This window comes from Sciurus vulgaris (genome assembly GCF_902686455.1).
Source record: "Sciurus vulgaris genome assembly, chromosome: 2".
Classification (NCBI taxonomy): Eukaryota; Metazoa; Chordata; class Mammalia; order Rodentia; family Sciuridae; genus Sciurus; species Sciurus vulgaris.
In genome coordinates, this window is record NC_136462.1 from 33918118 (window position 1) to 33937428 (window position 19311).

General features: G+C 43.2%; 1 protein-coding gene across 9 annotated transcripts in view; it reads right to left on the reverse strand.

The window, feature by feature from the left end:
• The window catches only part of SUSD6 (sushi domain containing 6), a 95215-nt gene extending 76156 nt beyond the window's left edge, over positions 1-19059 (reverse strand). For all 9 annotated transcript variants that reach the window (XM_079127133.1, XM_079127142.1, XM_079127141.1 and 6 more), the window contains exon 1: positions 18806-19059. The gene's annotated coding sequence lies outside the window, so the exon portion shown is untranslated. The remainder of the gene's footprint in view (positions 1-18805) is intronic.
• Positions 19060-19311: the final 252 nt, after the last annotated feature.

The window sequence follows — 19311 nt, forward strand, 5'->3', positions numbered from 1 at the left end:
TGGAAGAGCTCAGAGGCATGCAGGGTGGAGCAGGAAGACTCAGGTTTCCATTCCCAGATGGTACCATTATATTCAGGCAATGCTTTGGCTCAGTGACCACCAAATGCTAAGGTCAGTTAGCTTGGACATTCTGCCTATTTCTGGGAATGGTAGAAACATATTCCATCCTTCCCATCTGCCTGTGGTTTTTTAATGCTAGCTGTGATTTCCTGTAATTCCTGGTTGTCAGAGGGTGAAGGGAGTCGAAGGGAAGATAAGGAATGGAGGCACTGACAATTCCTGTACATCACACTGTGATACACACATCTCAAGAATCCTGCATTACCATTTTACTGGCAGCTCTTATTCTAGGAAGAAGAGAAAAGGGGAAGGAAGCATTACGTTTTGAAAACCAAGAGGGAAGTGCTGTCTTTACGCAATGAGTTTCCCATCCTAGTCAGAGTCTCCCCAGCTGCTTTCAGTGAAGGAGGAAAGAAGAGACTCAGTACCCACCCTGAAAGCTGGAACCAATCCCTACAGAAGAGCCCCAGATCGCTTGCTACCTGGTTGTGTGAAAAATGATCATGAAATCAGGAGACCACCATCAATGTGCACCAGGCCAAAACACTTCCAAGTACACAGCATCACTGCAAACAGGGAGATGGACTTCCACAGGGAGATGAATACACACAGGGGCATCAATGTTCCCAAGTGCTTGGCTCAAATAGGACAGTGGTGGCAAAAAGCTATGAGCCCTAGGAGGGTCAGCCTGGCTCTTAGCAATTAAGTCCACCCGTGGAGAAGCCCAACACCCTGAGAGCCACTTTGCCATCCATTACCATCCTAGACCAGAGAAAGAAACAGTATAAGAACAGGGTGGACAAGGACCCTCTATGAAACAGCTGTGATTAACCTGAATTTCCTAATCTTTTTCAAGCAAGACTTCTAAAAAACAAGTCAGTTCCTGGAGAAAACAATTTAAAATGTGCTTCTTTACAAAAGAAAAGTGCAATCTGGCCCTTTCCTAACTATACACAGGCATAAGGCGAAAAGAGCCCAGAAAGAATGAAGAACAAATTGTTGGTTATAAAAACTTGGTGGATTCTCTGACATTTTCTAAGCAAGTACTTCCTCCCACCTATGACAGAATTTGGCTACCCCATAACAGTCATGCTGTATTCTTCCACACAGGAGCCTTGGAAAATTAAAACTGAGAATATCTGTTAAGGCAACCATTTTCCCCATGTTAGGCTTCCCTAGGGTTAAGGTTAAAATTTCAAATTGAGTAGTCTGACCCCAAAGAATACAATCTGGTAGAAGTTCAAATTTACTCTATGTCATATAATGTAATTCATTTTAAATGTTAACATTATTCTGGATATACTGTGAACTAGGAAGCACTGTCACAAAAACAAAACAGGAAGTTTTGAAAATTGTTCCCACTGACACCTGAAGCTATCCACCCCCCTCCAGCTCTACTTCAGAACTCAGGCAGAAGAGATCTTGTTGAATACATGCAGCCAGGATCCCACCCTCAAGGGAACATATTTTTGAAGGTCTAAGATAGGTCATATGATTCTAAAGCACACTTGGGAGAGAAACTGCTTCAGAGCATTCTAGGAGACTTCAGAAACCACTCTAAGATTTGAGAATACAGATCACTAGATGATGGATCACTGCCCACCAGCCCCGAACTGCTAACAAGCTGGATAATCACTTTTCAGTCATAGGCACTGCATGTTAAAGCCACTGGCAGAATGGAATGGAATGAAAAAGGAAGTCAAAGATATTAACCCAAGAGCTGTCTATACATGCATGATTTGAGATTGCTTTTTCCATGATCTGCATATGTTTGCTCCCAATCTTTCACATCTGAAATAACCTAGCTAGAGTTGCCTCAAAAATATAAGCTTGATTTCTCTGGAAAACAACTGTCAAAAATGAATGCACTGCATATTGATGGTCAAATTCAGACAGTCTTAAGAAATTTTTCAATAGAAAAGGACTGAGAGAAGTTTGTTGTTTGGTTTTTAAAATGTGCTTTTTAAGAGTTCAAACACAAAAACATGTTGCTGGAGTCTCTGTACTCATTTGTGAAATGATTAAAGAGGGCAGGCACTCTAAGGTAGTGCCTCTCGGCGCTTCAGTTAGCATCAGTAAATGTCCATCCTTCTACACAAGCTCACCAATATTGTCCTTCCTTCTTGACTTCATTTATCTATTTAAACTGTATTACTCTCCAAGAAAGATGGCTCCAAGCTCAGAAACAGTTTCAGTAATTTAATTAAGTTGTGCAGAAATGTCAGTTTCTTGGGCACCAGCCTGACCTTCCTCTGCTCCTTTCTGGTTTCTGAGGGTAAGCTGTGGCTGCTACTTCCCCTTGGGGTGGGCCTACCTCAATTCTTTTTCCACAAGGTCATGACTTCCACAAGGTCATTACAGGGGCTGCAGTTTGTGGTCAAGAGTTCAGAAGAACTGGCTCTGCTACTTACCAGCTGTGCTAGGCTAGGCAAACTTTTAAAATCCTCTCAACTGTCAAATGGGTACAAATAAATGACCTACTTCAAAGGTGCTGTGAAGATTAAATAAGCTAATATATACAAAGCACAAAGAACAGTGTCTGGCCCATAGAAAGAATTCAATGTGTTCACATTTATTATCCACGTACCTGGATTGAGAGTTTTGTATGAACCTAGGGCTTTATAATTCCCAAAGCAGTCTCAGTTCCTTATGGCTACATTCAATTCTCAAAAAAACCACGTAAATTAGATAAGACTGAACATTATCGACATTTCCCTGTACAAGGAAAAGGAAGCAGCTGGGCTGTAGAGGCTGATCACACATCGGTCTCCCTCTTTGTTAGACACCTGTCTCTGTCTTCTCTGTATACAACCAACATACACACACACACTACCAGGCACTCAGGTACTGCAGGACTGACTGCAGGGTTGATCAACTGTAAACATACCAGAATCATCATTCCCGGACATTGCTGGCCAACTTGAACAGGGACAAAAGGGCTAGCTTTCCCAGGCCTAACTCATCCCTGAAAGGAAAGGAAGGAGCCAGAGGTCACTTAGAGGAAAATGTCAGAACAGGACAGGCATGACCTCTGATGCAACAGGGAATTGGGATAACTGAACAGGGCATTGCCAGACCCTCCCATTGGGTCAAATGGGGATCCACAAAGGCACATTTCAAAGGCAGATAATCGTGCCTTGGTAACTGAAATGGTTACCAATGCCTTTCAGCAGAGCATAGACCAGTTTATAAAAACCAGGGATTAAAGGGTTTCCTGTGGGGGCTCAATTGCCACCTGACTAAATATAGAAGCTATCTAGTTCTCTGGGTCCCAAGCAAATCCCAGGGTGCCACTCAGGGAAGAACTGCCATCATCCAACTGCACACCCTCAGACAGACCCCTTACACCTCACCCTCTCTTTTTCCATTTAGCTGGTCTTTGTTGATTTCTCCTTTCCACACCCTTCAGCGAGGCAATTCACTCCCACGCACTCCTACACTGCAGCTCCCCCTCCCCACTACCCACCTTTCTCCAGGCATTTGTTCTCCTGATTCCCTCATCACCTCATCCCCCATCCCAAATTTCTAAACTACAAAAACTTTATCTGCCATAAAAGAAACACCTTGGAATTACTCCAACTCTGTCCGCACTCCAACACAGTAAATTACAGCACTTAATGTTGCAAGCCTGGTGTCCTGATCTAGCAAAGCCCACCTAGGGAAAGCACCGAGCAGTGCCTGGCACTCAACACCTTCCTGCCTTGTCCCACTCCCCGGGGGATTTTTTTTCTTCCTTTTCTGGGCTACTCAGACACGGTTACTCTTTCTAAATATCATACCTGCTAAATCCAAAAGTCTTGACCAAGTGATGGCCACTTTGGTCACCAAAGGTATCTCTGTAGCCAGGACATGATCCCATCAGCAATCTTCAGCTTACGCTAAGGGAAGATTCGCCACTTTGTACCTCTCCCCAACAAATTACCCATTTGGAGAAAAAAAGTAATCAGAAGGGATAGAAAAGCAGAGTTAAGAGTTACGAAGTCTCCGAAAGGTAAGGGCAGCCCCCCAACCCATGACCAAAACCCCAAAAGCAAGAGTTCCATAAATCTACACTGACATGTAAAAATTTTAAATTAATTCTGACAGCAAGAACATCTGCCACAGTTTTACTAGAAATACCATCTGGTTCATTTCTGATAAGACACAGGCACGACTTTACATAGGCCAGGGACTGTCTACAATATGGTTCCCAAAAGGTGACATCCTTGATGACAGCTCCAAGGCAGTGTGCCATACCTCCCTCCCTGGTGTCCTGAAGCTGCTCCTGCAAACTCAGGATTAGCTCTATAATAAATACAGAACTTAGTTCTTTTATAAAATCACCTCTTCCAAAATTTTCAGTCATCACCCTTAAAACCAGAATTAGTTCAAACAAAACTAACTTCAAAACCAAGATGAATACCAGGAAAACATGATAAAGGTCCTGAACAACTTGTATTTTTGAGGAGCTTTCACCTTTGGTGGGTGGTTTCTTATTTTTATTTTGTAATTAGCTAAGAGAAAGGAAGTCCCTTCCAGGAAGTCTTCAAGATTCAAGCCAAAAGAAGTGAGAACAGACTCCTCTAAAGAGGTACAGTCACCTGGTTAGCAGTGAGTATAAAAAGGTGGGTGACTTGGGACTGGGGTTGTAGCTCAGTTAGAGCACTTGCCTAGCATGTGCGAGTTATGGGTTCGATTCTCAGCACCACATATAAATAAATGAATAAAAATAAAGGCCTATCAACATCTAAAAAAAATTTAAAAAACAAAAAGGTGGATGACTCAAGGGTAGATTCCCTCATACTTTTAAGATCCTGCTGGGAAATAATGAACTATAAACCCAATACCCACAAAAAAGAAGAAAATCCAAAGAAAAATGGACTACAGAGTTTGCTAATCACCACTGAATGCAATGTGGCAAAGGGTGTATTTGAAACACAGGTGAACAATACCAAAAAAAAAAAAAAATGAAGAGCAGGAATCTGTACAAATTTGCACCAGCCTTCTTACAGTTCACTACACAGACTGGTAAAACTTTTGGCATTGCATTGTCTGTATTTTCCCTACCTGGTTAGTATTTCGGGACCCCTGTGAAGAAGGAAGGGAACAGGGCAAATGTGGAAATGCCTGATATGGAGAAAACAGAAAGGAAAAGGATGAAAAGTATGCCTTAAAAACCCAAGGTGCGAAGCTGGGGGCTTAATCAGCTCTGATTCCAGGGCTGCGTTTGGGGATGAGAATCTCTTCTCTGGAAACAGCCCTGGGTAGAAACCACTCAAGGATTTTTGTTCTCCAAATGTGAATATATAGAAGTCCCCAGTGAAGTTCAGAACCTATTTCCTACCAAGAATGGCTTCAGTGCCACCATTCAGTCTCCCGAAACAGGCAGATAGTTACTGTGGTGGGTCAGACATTATGGTAGAACCAAGGAGGATCGAGAGGGAGGCCTTCTCCTAGAGAAGCTGTACTTGTCCTCTGCAGGTCTGCCAGGATAAAGGAAGAAGAAAATGCACAGGTTCCTGAGGTGGCTGTCAGGGTGTCCTCTAGCAGCAGGGACAGTCTCACAGAAGACCAGACTTGAATGTTCTGAATGTGAATCTGAATTCAGAGAACTGACCACAACAAGAGCTGTGGCAGGGAGTCTGTCACCTACCAACAAGGAGGATGTGGAAGAAAAAGGAGAGGAAACAAGTCCCTCCCTTTAGTCACTCAGGATGTGGTCCATCTGCCCGGGAATGCAGGGAAAGGATGTGGTCCAAGGCTGGTCTCCACCCCACCAAACAAAATGACCCTTGCTAACCCCTCTGTGCAGACCAACAGTGCTCTGCTTCATTGCAAGTCTGTAGCCCTGGCCAGACTCCTCTTTGCACATCTGAAAGACCTCTGGGTTTGCTACTTTCCACTCTGACAAAGCAAGCACTGACTGAGACCATGCAGGTGCCAAGCACCACTTCTGCTGTAACCCAATATCAGGCCTTTAAAACATCACCTAATTATGCTATGCCTCACTTTCGGTAACTTTAAAGTAGGCACAACTCACGCCACATTTTAAGCATAGTCATGAAGGTAACAACATTAATATATACTGAGCACTTACTATGTGCCAAATCCCAGGTAAAAAATTCAAATGATACAAAAAGGAAGTTTTAGAAGTCATAGTTCCCTTTATCTTCACAACAAAGAATTCCTTACCCAGATAATTAATATTTGGTAGCTACCCTTCTAGAAATAGCGTTAACACCATTTTCATTTTACAAATGATAAAACTCAGCCTCAAAGAGGTTAAATTTGCTCAAGGTTATAAAATTGGTAAGCGGCAGTGACGAGGCTGAAAGCAGGATCACTCTAATTTTAAAGTCCACTACCCTCCACTGGCTTCACATAAGTACCCACTTCTGTTCATTTTCACTGGACATGGGAAGGGGTAAACTGCAAGGCCAATAGCCAGCCTTACTCCTCCACTCTCCCAACTAAATGGGAAAAACAGACTAAAAAGCACATCCCTGCCCAAGAACATTAGTACTGCTTTATATTCCTTCAACTCTAAGCTGCCAGGGGTAAGGCAATCCCTCCACTGCTAACCGCCTTACTACCCACACAGGCTCATCTTGGGGCTCTGCAAACAAGGGCAGTACAGTGGGGAAGAGGAACCTGGCCTATAGGAGATACTGCGCTCCTGGTGACAAAAGCAAAAGCAAGGAAGTGTCTTCAGGAGCCCTCATAGTTCCTGAGGCAAAGACAGTTTCCCTTTGGAAGTAGCACAGGCATTTCAGGGGCAGGCCCTAGACTCACTTTGATGCCCAGAGTCAAAACACACATGCAGAAGAATGGTTAGGACAAAGATTCCAACAATGCCTGATTCAGAGTAAGCTTCCAAAGCTGCTCAAAATCTTCATGGCACAGTCCTTGGGTCCCAACAAATTCAGAATTTCTGCTGTTTTACTTTCATCTGGACCTTCTAATAACCTGCCAACTACATAGATTTCTAAATAAGAGGGTTTTGTCCCTATGGTCTTTCCCTCTTCTTCCAAAAGAATAAAAATAAAAACCTCTTATATTGTAAACAGAACACATTTCCTTAGTTAGGATAAGAAGACTGCCATTTAAGTTAGTACACATATGCTAAAATGGTGGCTCACACTTGTAATCCCAGAAACTTTTGAGGCTGAGAGAGAAGGATCCCAAGTTCAAGGCCAGTCTCAGAAACTTTGCAAGACCCTGTCTCAAAATAAAAAATAAGCTAGGCATGGTGCCTGTAATCAGCTTGCGAGGCTGAGACAGGAGGATCATGAGTTCAAAGCCAACCTCAGCAATGGCAAGACGTTAGGCAACTCAGTGAGACCATCTCTAAATAAAAATACGAAATAAGGATGGGGATGTGGCTCAGGAGTCAAGTGCCCATGAGTTCAATCCCCAGTACCCTGAAAAAATTTTTTAAAATAAAATAATTTTAAAAGGCCTGGGGATATAGCTCAGTGGTAAAGCACCCCTGGGTTCAATGCTCAGTACCAAAAAAAAAAAGTAGACATTCACAGTTTTGTCCCATAAGTACACAAGAGCATACTGACCTTGTATTGAGATAGTGGTGAGGGATCAGGAAAGGAACTACTGCTATTATATTGCTGTTTCTCAGCAAGTAAGTTTATCAATTGCGCAATCCCCAGAGGTTCCTCATTTCCCAGCATGAGCTACAAATATTTGATTTAGTGTTTGAGCCCCAGATGACTCAGCATCCCTACTATACAAGTACAGTAGCTGCTGAATACCTACTGTTTGCCAAATTTGGGTTTTCCTTTTCCCATATGAAAAATGGGACTAAAATTGTCCTTGATGTATAGTCCTCTCTTACTACCCACAGGGACTGGTTTATTTCCATGAATAACAAAATCTGTAGATGTTCAAGTTCCTTATATAAAATGGTGTCGTATTTGTACATAATCTACACTAATCTTCCTATCTATAGTAAATCATCTTTAGATTACTTATAAGACATAATACAATGTAAATTCTATGCAAATAGTTTTTATACCAAATTGCTTAATGACTCCTTCAAAAAAAGGCTGTACACATTGTTTGCACAAACACAACCTTTTTCCCCAAAAGTGTTCAATTCAAGGTTGCTTGAATATGCAGAGTCAGAACCCAAAGGTATAGAAGATCACCTGTTTTTCACGAGATGTCTTAAGTGAAAGCATTCTGTAAAATGAAAAAAGCTTTGCTGATATTAATATGGAAGCCCAGCCTCCAAATTAAACACAGAAGAAACTTAAATCATCCTCAAGGGGTTTGAAGTTTATGAACAGAAAAGACTAACCAAAACATTGGAGAACAAATCAAAATGCATAATTAAGTATTAAATTGTCTACTGCAAAGAATCCCAGTGGGGAGATAACTATATAGTAGACAGCATTCAATAAATACTTGTTCAATTAACGAATGAGTCAGATACACTGCTTGAAAAATATTCACCTTGTCACCTACCAATATCTTCCCTATTGACAGACAGTGACACTTACACCAAAGGCTCTGAAATCTCTTCATTTTACTACTGCTCACATGAATTCCTAGAAAAGCATGTCAGCATTTGTACAGAATAGCTCCAGTTTCAAAAATGTGCTTTTAAAAAAGCACACACAGGCCATCAAAGGAGATGACCCACACAATTATATTCTATAATTCCATAAGTAACAGAAGTGCCACCAAAAGAGTTCAATGCCAGAGAACAAAGAAACAAGCCATCTCATATTATTCATTCATGCTGGACACAAAATATATTTATTTCTCCAAACTGCAGGGGCAAATGTGTAACTTGGCTTCAGGGAGTGACTGAGGCCTCCTGAGGCTTTTACAAGAACTACGGAATCTAGAAATAAAGATCTGCACATGAAAATCAGCAGAAATGGCTCTTTGGTATATTCCAACCATAACACTTAAGAGGCACTAGAGTTTGTGTCTGATCTTGTTAAAACATTCTGGACAACATCCCCTCTTTCCTTCACTTCCCAACACCATGGTTCCTAAACAGTCTTCTTTTCCTGCGACCAGAGTAAACTTGGCAAATTTTCAACAGCTTTTACCACCTTATTTGTGTTTTTCACTCAAACCAAGTCCCCTTCCAAATATCTTCAATTTCAGAATTTAATCAACAATAACACTGTTTCATTCCTTATCATCAAGACTCAGTGCCTCAACATCACCTTGCCCTCCCACACTTTTAATTTTAATCCTTTACTCCTGGTCAATCACTTATTCATCAACCTATTAATTGAGAAGTGGGTAAAAAGAAGTGAATGAGGTAGTCCCTGACTTCAGGGAACTTACAATGTCAGCCTGGGACTGCACAGACAAAGCTACCTAGAGAGGTAAAAATACAGGGGAACCTATGTCTATTGGGAGCCTAAGTCCTCAGCTGCCCCTAAGGGGTTATTAAGTCATAGAAACAAAGAAACAGGAAAAAAGATTTCACAAATCAATATTCATATCTAAAACTGAGGGTTGGGGAGATAAGAGAAGGAAAATGATTTCCTTAGGAATCTGAGCTATTCTGAGTAGTCTACCGACTACTTTCCAAATTCCTTTTTTTATAAATATTTTTTTAGTTGTCAATGGACCTTATTTCATTTATTCATATGCAGTGCTGAGAATCAAACCCAATGCCTCACACATGCTAGGCAGCACTCTACTACTGAGCCACAACCCCAAACCATACTTTCCAAATTTCTTACTGTAAAATTCTCACCTGCATTTTCTCCCTTAATTAAAAAAAGAAAAAAGCATATTCAGGTCCCCAAAACACTTATGGATTAAAATCTGATTGGTTAAGTAAACCTGGACAGCAGGAATCCTCAGGACATAACAAACTCCTAGATTACCTTACTCCAGAAAATGGAAAGCGGTTTGCTAGGGAGGCAAGGGGGACTCTCCAGGGATAGTTCTCCAGTCATTCTGTCCCTTCCAGGGTGACTACAGGCTTAGAGGACAGAAGTCACAGACAAGTGAGAGCAGTCAGGATGAGAGTCTACTGCACACACAGCAGGCATGCACCACCACATACCCAGCAGAATTCTCCAGTACTGTCTCATATTAACCCCTGGGTATTCCCCAGACTGCTAACTCCATGCAGGCAAGTACTGTGCCCATCTTGTTCTTTGTCACACCTAATACGTAGTATAGTATACCTAATGCCCAGAACAGGCATTCACTAAATACATGCCAAACAAATGACTAGAGTTACTTCCTTTTCGTTTCTGCAGCAACTATCTACTCACCTCCCACCAGACCAGCATCACAGCCCAACCAGATAATCAGCTCACAAATTATCATGACTTGAGGGTGCATGTAAAGGGGAAAAAAAGATGGACCGATGAACTCTTATGAAACCCAGAGCCTGTTTTTCTTGCTATCATCCTGGGTAACAAGCAAAATCCCCACAGGACTGAAACAAGGAGGGAGATGGCCTTCCCACAGCAGAGTTTCTATCTGGAGGCGGGATGGAAAATTAAGGATTGATAAAGAAGTGGACCAGCCAACATTCCATTCATTAATTCTCTAGTAATGTCTTAAGCATGCCAAATGAAGCAGCAGCACCCAGTCAACATAAAACTGTGCTAACTGGCTTTCTGGGATGAGGAAAGCCAGCATATATGACCTGTTTCCTTCCTGACTAGTTAGAAACATACAGTTAGAGATGTGCATTCACACTCCATCTGAGTGGGTGGCTGATTCCACAAAAAACAAGCCTGAGGAAGTAAGAACTGCAACTGAGAGGGTTTTGGTCTATTAAAAGGGTTAGGTGGGGTTGGGTGGGGTGAAATGGAAGCAAGGATGGGGGTAGAGGATGGAATCAGCTCTCCCAGATTGCTTCGTGTTGTCTCTCGATCAATCGGAAAGAATACTACTCAGTCTAGGATGTTAATTAGAAATTGCCACTGTCCCACCTGGGCTAGAGGGCCCCAAAGGGAAAACTGGCAGAGAACACACCTCACTGGCCTGAAGTCAGGTGGTATTTTGAATTGCAAACAAGCACAGCATAGAGATAAAATACCTAGGCCCTGCCTAGGTACAACTGCACCCATTTTAAGAATAGTTTTCAGAGAGCCAGACGTGGTGGCACACTCCTATAATCCCAGCAACTGGGGAGGCTGAGGCACGAGGATCCCAAGTCTGAGACCATCTCAGCAATTTAGCAAGACTCTGTCTCAAAATAAAAATCAAAAAAGACCCAGGCATGGTGGCCTATCCCAGCTCAGGGGGCTGAGGCAAGAGGATTGAAAGTTCGAAGATAGCCTCAGTAACTTAGGGAGGCCCTGTCTCAATATAAAAAATAAAATAAAGTAAGAGTTGAGGATGTGGCTCAGTGGTAAAGCACTTGCCTAGCATATTCAAAAGTTTGAAGTGCTAAGTTTAATCCTCCAGTACCACCCAAAATGAAAGACAGAATGGTTCTCCAGGAGACAAACTGACCTTAAAGACTCATTCCCTTTGTAATCTCAATATTCAACTCAAAAGCACAATCATAACAAAAACAGAAGAGACATGAATTTTGTTCAAAACAATATGAACCACAAACTCTGTTAGGTTTCCAGTTCCCTTTCATGGGAAGGACCCAGAGGAGAAACAAGGTGATCACACTGGGGTAGAAAAAGCACTAGACTAGGAATATGGAGCCCGGATTTTCCATTGGTCCTGTCAACACTCAGTTAAGTCAGCTCTGAGGATCCATATCCCATTTTTACTTTCTAAAAAAATGAGAAGATAGAATAAGACAATTCCCTAAGTCTCATTCTGTTAATTCTTAACATCTCCTGGGTCTATTGTGTCTCTTTTCCCATGCTTGGTTGTTGTGCAAGGAATTTTGGTAGCAACTAGATACCTACTGTCAAGAATCTGAACCTTCAGGGGCTGTGGCTGTAGCTCAGTGGTAGAGCACTTACCTAGCCATGTGTGAGGCACTGGGTTCGATCCTCAGCACCACATAAAAATAAATACTATTGTGTTCATCTACAACTAAAAAACTTTTAAGAAATAATAATTTGAACCTTCATATAAGACTGTCATGTCACCTCACTCAACCTTTTGAAACTCCTAGGACTTGGGAACAGAACTTGTATTAACAGGCAGGGTCTGCTCCAAATCCCAAAACTTTGGCAAGAAAGTTATGACTACATTCACACACACACACACACACACACACACACACACAATAGAGAACTTTCTGGAGGTTCCTTGGGCTTGGTTACAGAGAAAATAATTCAAGTTCCATGTTTTTATCTGTCTTGTTGGACAAAGGGCATGTGCCCTATGCCACATCTGTCCAAGAGTAGAACTATCTTTACCTCCTGATAAAACAATTAGGTGACCTACATGTGTACACTTTCAAGAGCATTTAGTAGGGATCTAGAGGCAGGGGAAAGGAAGACCAGTTTTTGGTCATGAACACTAATTACAATTAGGGCAAGGGCAAAAGAAGACACACTGTTGCATTATTCTAGTAAGACCGTTGGTATGATATAAAATCACTCAGGGGTAGATCCTGTAGAGGAAATGACAGCTCAGCGGCACCATCTGCTCCTTTTGGTATCCAGCCTGATCTGCATTTTTTAACCTCAGGTGTAACCGAGGTCCACCTGTGAGAGCCCATGAAAGCTGTGCTAGAGCATTTTCCATCAGCCCTGCATTTTCGCTGCAGTTAGTCCCTCCCTCTCCTCCCTACCTTGCTGGTTCGCTTCCCAGCCTAGCAGAAGCAGGTGCACAGAACCCTGGCATGAAATTTTTCACAAGGAAAGGAAAAACTTCTGAGAACTATAAATTTCACTTGATAAGGAAGGCTCTCATGGGGTACAGTAAAGTTCCCTGTAAAACACGACATGATTTAGAAGTGAGGCTTCAGAATGAAAATTCTTTTTTTTTTTAAAGCAGTAGTACACGTACATGAATTTAAGCACTTTTAGATTTGTCAATTCTCACCAATGTGTAAAGTTCTGCATCAAAGATTTGAAAACAATGTCACTGGAGAGTTCAAACTTCAAAACTAAGGTAAAAATTTTTTCCTGGCAGCATCTTTTCTTGATTCAATATAAAATACTCCAAACCACAGGACCAAAAGATTCTGCTATAACACTGTTCTCCCTAAAATAAACTGTATAACTAAATAGAATGTCAACTTCAAAGTGTAAATATAGAGTGGAATATAGGTATAGTTTTTAAAATCTCTCCCTGAGCCTAGCATACTGATGCACACTTGTAATCCCAGCAACTCAGGAGGTTAAGGCAGAAGAATTACAAGTTCAAGGTCAGCCTGGGCAACTTAGACCCTGTCTCAAAATAAAAAAGAAGCCAGGCATGGTGGTGCACAAATGTAATCCCAGTGACTCAGGAGGCTGAAGCAGAAGGATTGCAAGTCTGAGGCCAGTCTCAGTCTCTTAGTGAGGCCCTAGGCAACATAGCAAGACACTGTCTCAAAATAAAAAATTAAAAGGGCTGGGAATGTAGCTCACTGGTAAAGTATTCCTGGGTTTGAGCCCTAGCACTAAAATAAAAAATAATGATAAAGGGTGCATCACAGGAAACTGTTTTTGATATAAAGCTAATGAGGGGAAAAAAACACAATACAAAATTGAATTACCACTAAAGATAGAAAAAAACAGGATACACAGAAAGGATGTTTGTTAGGATGGTCAAATCATGGTGAGTTCTCCTCCTTCCCCAACTCCCCACTGCCCCACCCCACCCCCTCTATCTTCCAAACACTATAATCTCATTCCAGTGTATTGGCAATTAAAAAACAAAATTTCCCTCAATCAGTTTGCTCAGACTACTATGATTTAAAATGCAAAGTAAGCAAAGCGATCTTATTCTTTTTCAAACTTCCACCCACTTTACTGAGATCAACAGAAAACAACCCAAAGAAGGAAGAGTTGGATAAACAGCCTTCTATCCAGTCTCAGAAGCCAGTTTCACTTTTACTGACCTTGTTAGAAGTTGAATCCTAATAGCTGAAATGAAAAATTAAGCAAGATGGTGTACACAAAGAATAGCTCCACACTCTAATCTTAAACTTCTATGGGTGAAGGCAAGTCACTGCTGGCAACTAAACTGGATTTGGAAAGATGAGATAGATGTTTCTCCCCCTTAAGAAAAGGTATTAAAAGGAGGCTGGGAAAGAGTCCCTATTCTGTCTCTTTGAGATTCTGTTTCCAATCTCAATAGCAAGAGAAAAAAGAATCCTGTTTAACTTTTCACCATAGAAGATCCTCTTCTGAGTAATAAAGAATTGTCAGTCACCACCTCTGCAGCCTACAGACTCACTGAGAATCTATTGCTGTTATCCGGAATCCCAAGCTAACTTTCCCAAATCAAGAAATGGGGTTCTATTTTTAAAAATTTTAAATGAAATACTGCTGTGTGGGGGGGGTACACATTAGGACACACATTATCAGGTAATTCTAAGGATCTACTAACAATGGCCATAGTAACAGGGAACTACATCTGTTTCTGCTTGAGAAAATGCTTCAGTAATATCCTGTTTTGGGAGTACAGCATGAATTCTTGGCATGCGGCCTTCAGATGTTTCAAGGATGGCTGTTTTCCTTTTTTGAGATGTAAAAGCCAGGCAGGGAGAGTACATCACAAGCAACACTAGAGTCTGTGAAGTCTGGTTCAGTTCTTGCTGCAGTTGTTGCACTTCCTACTGTGCTATACCCCGTATCTTCAGAGATACTGCTCAACCCCACCTTGACAGTAGTATAGCTGGCCTTTCACAGGTGCAGCAATCCAGCTCAGTGCCACTGCTGAGGACTACCATATAAAGACTTCCACACTCAGCTGAGAACCAGAGGATGAGAGAGCCACTGGTTTCTAGGCCAAAACAAAACTAAAGGGCACCTTATAGATAGTCATGAGCACAAGAAGGAAGAACACAGAGGGCCTATCAGGACCTCCACCTTCTCACATAAAAGGTTTACACACAACAGTACTCACAGAATGTTTGCCTAGCTCATGTGAGGCACTGGGTTCGATCCTCAGCATCGCATGAAGGCACTGTGGCCATATACAACTAAAAAAATATTTTTTAAAAAATGAACTTACGATCATCCAAGGAAACAATGATTACACTGAATCTGAGCCAGGGTCCAGTGAACAGATCTTGATGTTTGAAGGCAGTCACCCCAACGCTTGCCTGACAGCTTCCTAGGTCTCAGATCCAAAGCCATAAACAGCTTCACATGCCCATCACAAAGCCTCCAGCTCTAAACTCAAGCTATAGTCTTTGCTCCCATCAACAGAGAAACAGCTCTCCCACATTACAGGCGGTATTTCTCATTGCTCTGGTTTCCAAGTATTCCATGATGTAGCAACATAACTTAAGAACATGAATTTTTAAAAGATTACTCCACTAAATTGAAACTTCACTATAGTGAGGTATATAAGTGCTCTGGTTAAAACGTGTCCCCTAAAAATTCAAGTGTTGGAATTTTAAATTTCAAATGTATATGTTAATGCTATTTGGAGGTAGGATAGGAAGGTGGAGGTATTGACAGGTAATTAGGTCCGGATAAGGTCATGAGGGTGGGGCCTCCATGATGGCATTAGTGGCTTAAGAGGAGGAAGAGACACAAACTATCAAGAATGCTGCTTCACTATGTGATGCCCTATGATGCAGAATGCCAGCACCAAGCTCTTGAACTTCCCAGTCTCCAAAACTGTGAGTCAAATAAACTTCGACCCTTAAATTACCTGATTCTCAGAAATTTTGTTACAGCAACAGAAAATGGACTATGTAGGTAACCCCACATAGATTTGGAGAGAAACCAGGGGAGCCTCTCATCACACATGCATTTGTCTAAGTGCTTCCCTTAACCCAAATGTCCTAATCGTCAATACTCATGTCTGCAAAAGAGCAATGTTTGCTTTCACGGCTTAAAAAAAAAAAAAAAAAAAGCCACAGAATTCCTTTCTCTGTTCCTTCTCATGGTTCTCTTACTGCTTGAGGAAATCCCAAAACAAGTATTCCCTAGAGTCTAAGGAGACAGAAAAGGGAAAATGAATCCTGCTTTCAGCTTCAGCCTAGAGATCGCATGTCAACTCAGGAGTTCAGTAAAATGCCCTATGTATGGCAGTTATGCAACCTGGCCCAGTGGATCTGCAAATGGCCCTGCTACTGTCTCTCATGAATTGTCCCTTGGTAAATGGGGAAGCAGAAGGGAAAGACAAGCGCCTGTGCTCTCAGTCTTTTCCTTTCTACCAGCAAGTGTTTTATTCTCCCAGTTCACCTGCTACTGCAATGAAGGAATATCATATTCCTCGCTGACTTTTTGTTTGTTTTGTAAAGCTGCTGTATTTCCCTGAACCCACAGAGGATACTAGCAGTAAACTGGTTGTCAGGAGAGCTAAGGATATGGAGCAAGAACACAAGGAAAGTTTTGAAACAAAAGGCAAGTTTTTATCTAGGGAATGGACAAGCTTGCAGCAAGTGAAACAATGCTTAGTAACAATAAACTTGAAAGAAGTCTTACTTTTAGAAGCCAGGTGAATTACTACCTTTGGAGGGTGAGTGCATATGTATGTGTGGAGGGGGTAGGGAGCAGCAGGAACTGCTGCCCCAGCAACAGCCAAGGAGGAAATCCCCTGCCAGGAGATGCACCATTACATAAGAGCACAAGTTCAATCACGGCACCATGGAGACCTGCCAGGAAACCAAGCAAAGTGCTGAGGCCTCCTCACCTGCCAGCCTCTGCATGTAGCACCTTATTCAACCTGTCTTCCTCTTCTTTCAGTGGGCTAAATTCTGGGTTTTGAGAAGGCGAGCCTCTGCAATTAAGTAAAACTGTGCCATTTGATAGTGGCTTTGTTCTCAGGTTTAAACACTGACCACCTAGAGTTCTAAGCCCTTCCAGTAATAGGTGAGGATTTGTTTCATATACCATTTCTACTACAGTATCCAAGAACTCGCTCTGTACACAAGAATCCCATCTCCAGGCTTCATACTGATACTGTCCCTTATTTAACTTACTAGGCAGAAGTTTCTTAAACAGCAAATGGACCCTAAGGAAAGCAAACAACACAAACCAAAACAAGTTGACTTAGTGAACTCTATGAGGACTTATTCTGTCTTATTCATTGCAGTATCCCAACACCTAGTATAGAATGTGTCTGGCAAACATTCTGTATCACATAAATACTTGTGAAACTGAATGAACAAATAAGTGTTGTGCAAATATACCATAAATGTGTATCTTGGAGAGTTAAGGATACTCATAATCTCAGAAACAGGCTGAAGTAATAGTGCAAGAAAGCTCTAGAAAGACTCCAGAATCTATCTTTGTGATCTCTGGCAAGTTATTTAACTTGTCTAGCTTTGGTCTCAATTGAAAAACGGGAAGACAATAACCACCTAAAAAATCTGTTATTAAATGAAATGCAAAAGTGAAACTCTCAGCAAAAAGCTTGGCACACAGGAAGTCCTCAAGAACTTTTCCACATTATTGCTATTATTGTTGTTTTATTAAAATACTCCTTTACTGAGGGGTAGAAATATCCAACTCTGAGAAAAATATTCATTTCTGGTTGAATATGCATCTAACTAAAAAATGCAAAGCTCAGAAAACTCAGAACTCAGCGCCAAGGGCATGTCTCTACTAGCCTCCACTAGATGGTGACAATTTGGGTGTGGAATTCCCAAGACAGAAAAAGTTCATACACATTTTTTAACCCAAAGGGATTCAAACAGTAAAAGAACTGTACCAATCACTGAGAAGGATGGAAAGACATACTCCCCACTCTGCAGATCTAGAAAGGAAGTAAAAATGTGGTTAAACTGAACGGGGTAATCCTCTTCAACTCTGTGCAGAGCACACACAACCCCAGTTAGCAAGAGCAACAAAGCCCTGCAATGCCGCCTGCCACAGAGAAAAAAATTCGGTGGCAACAGCAGCTGCATTAGGCCTCTTTGCTGAGAGGTGAATTTCCCTTTACCCACGCAAACACTTGATTTTGATGCCTCTTTTCTCCTGAGTCTTACAGTCCCCATAACCATCTGCCCGTCCCAATCCCGTTACAGGTAACTTTTTCCACTGTGGCAGCTGCACTGCCACCACCGTGCTGGAGAGTCAGACTCACGCTAATATTTGGAGTCTCTAAAAGTCAGGCGTAAAAAAGGAAGTCTGCATGTATATCCAAAAAAAAAATAAAGAAAGAAAAAACAGACAGGAAGTGGCTTTGGTGAGTTTCAGTCCAGATAATTAGAAAAGTTTTTGAGATTAAAAGCGCAGACGAGGCACAGGGGCTCCAGAAGGCTCACGCATACGCACAGGCGACTCCACGATTTCCTCAGGAAATCCACCTCCGCTAAGCCTGCCCTGCCCAGCGCAAGACCCGCAGCTTTATTCGGTCGGAGGGAAATAGTAACAGTAATAAAGACGGCCTCCGCCTACCCCTCTGCTAGGACCCGGTAAAGAGTGCTGGCCCCACTGGCTCTGCCCAGAGTGCGGGTGACCAAGTGCTCGACCTCCAGCCAGCCGTCCGGTCCTCCCCACCCCGATACAGCCCACAAGGCCACCCCGCAGTCCCGCCGGGCCGGGCCGGGCCAAGCCGGCGCGGGGCTAAGGCCGGTGCCGCTCGCAGCCGGGTGACAGCAGGCCGGCGCGGGGAGCAGACGGCCCGGGCTCCAAACAGAGCCAATCCCGGCGGTGCGCGCCCACCCGCGCCCTGACAGCCGGCCAGGCGCGCTAGTGACACAATGCCCGCCCCGGCCACGGTGACAACTCACCCAGGAGCGGCGCGGAGACCTCCGGGAGGGCAGCACTCGCAGCTTCCGCGCCGCAGGATCCGCTCCGTCGCTGCGCGAGCCCGCAACCCTTTCGGGTCTCGGCGAGGCCCCGCGTGCCCTTGTCTAGCTGGCGCTGGCCGGCGCTGCGGGAGGAGGAGGCAGGCGAGAGAGGGAGGGAGGCGGCGAGGCGGTCGCCGGCTTCGGAGAATGGAACGCGGCGGCGGCGGCGGCGCCAGCGTCACTGACCCAGCTGTACTGCGCGGGCGGGGGAGGCCCCGCAGAGGGAGGAGGGGAAGGGGCGGGGCCAGGCGCGCACGCAACAAGCGCCGGCGTCGCGCCGCCGCGACCGACCCTGGGAGAGGCTCCGCACGCACGCGCCGCCAGCCAGCCTGAGGTCCAGCGGGAGGCGAAATGGCGATGGGGCGGGGGGGGTGCTTAAAGGGACAGTCGCTCTGACTGAGGTGGTGTGGGACCAGCTGTGGTAACTACTGGGACTGCGAAGTTTG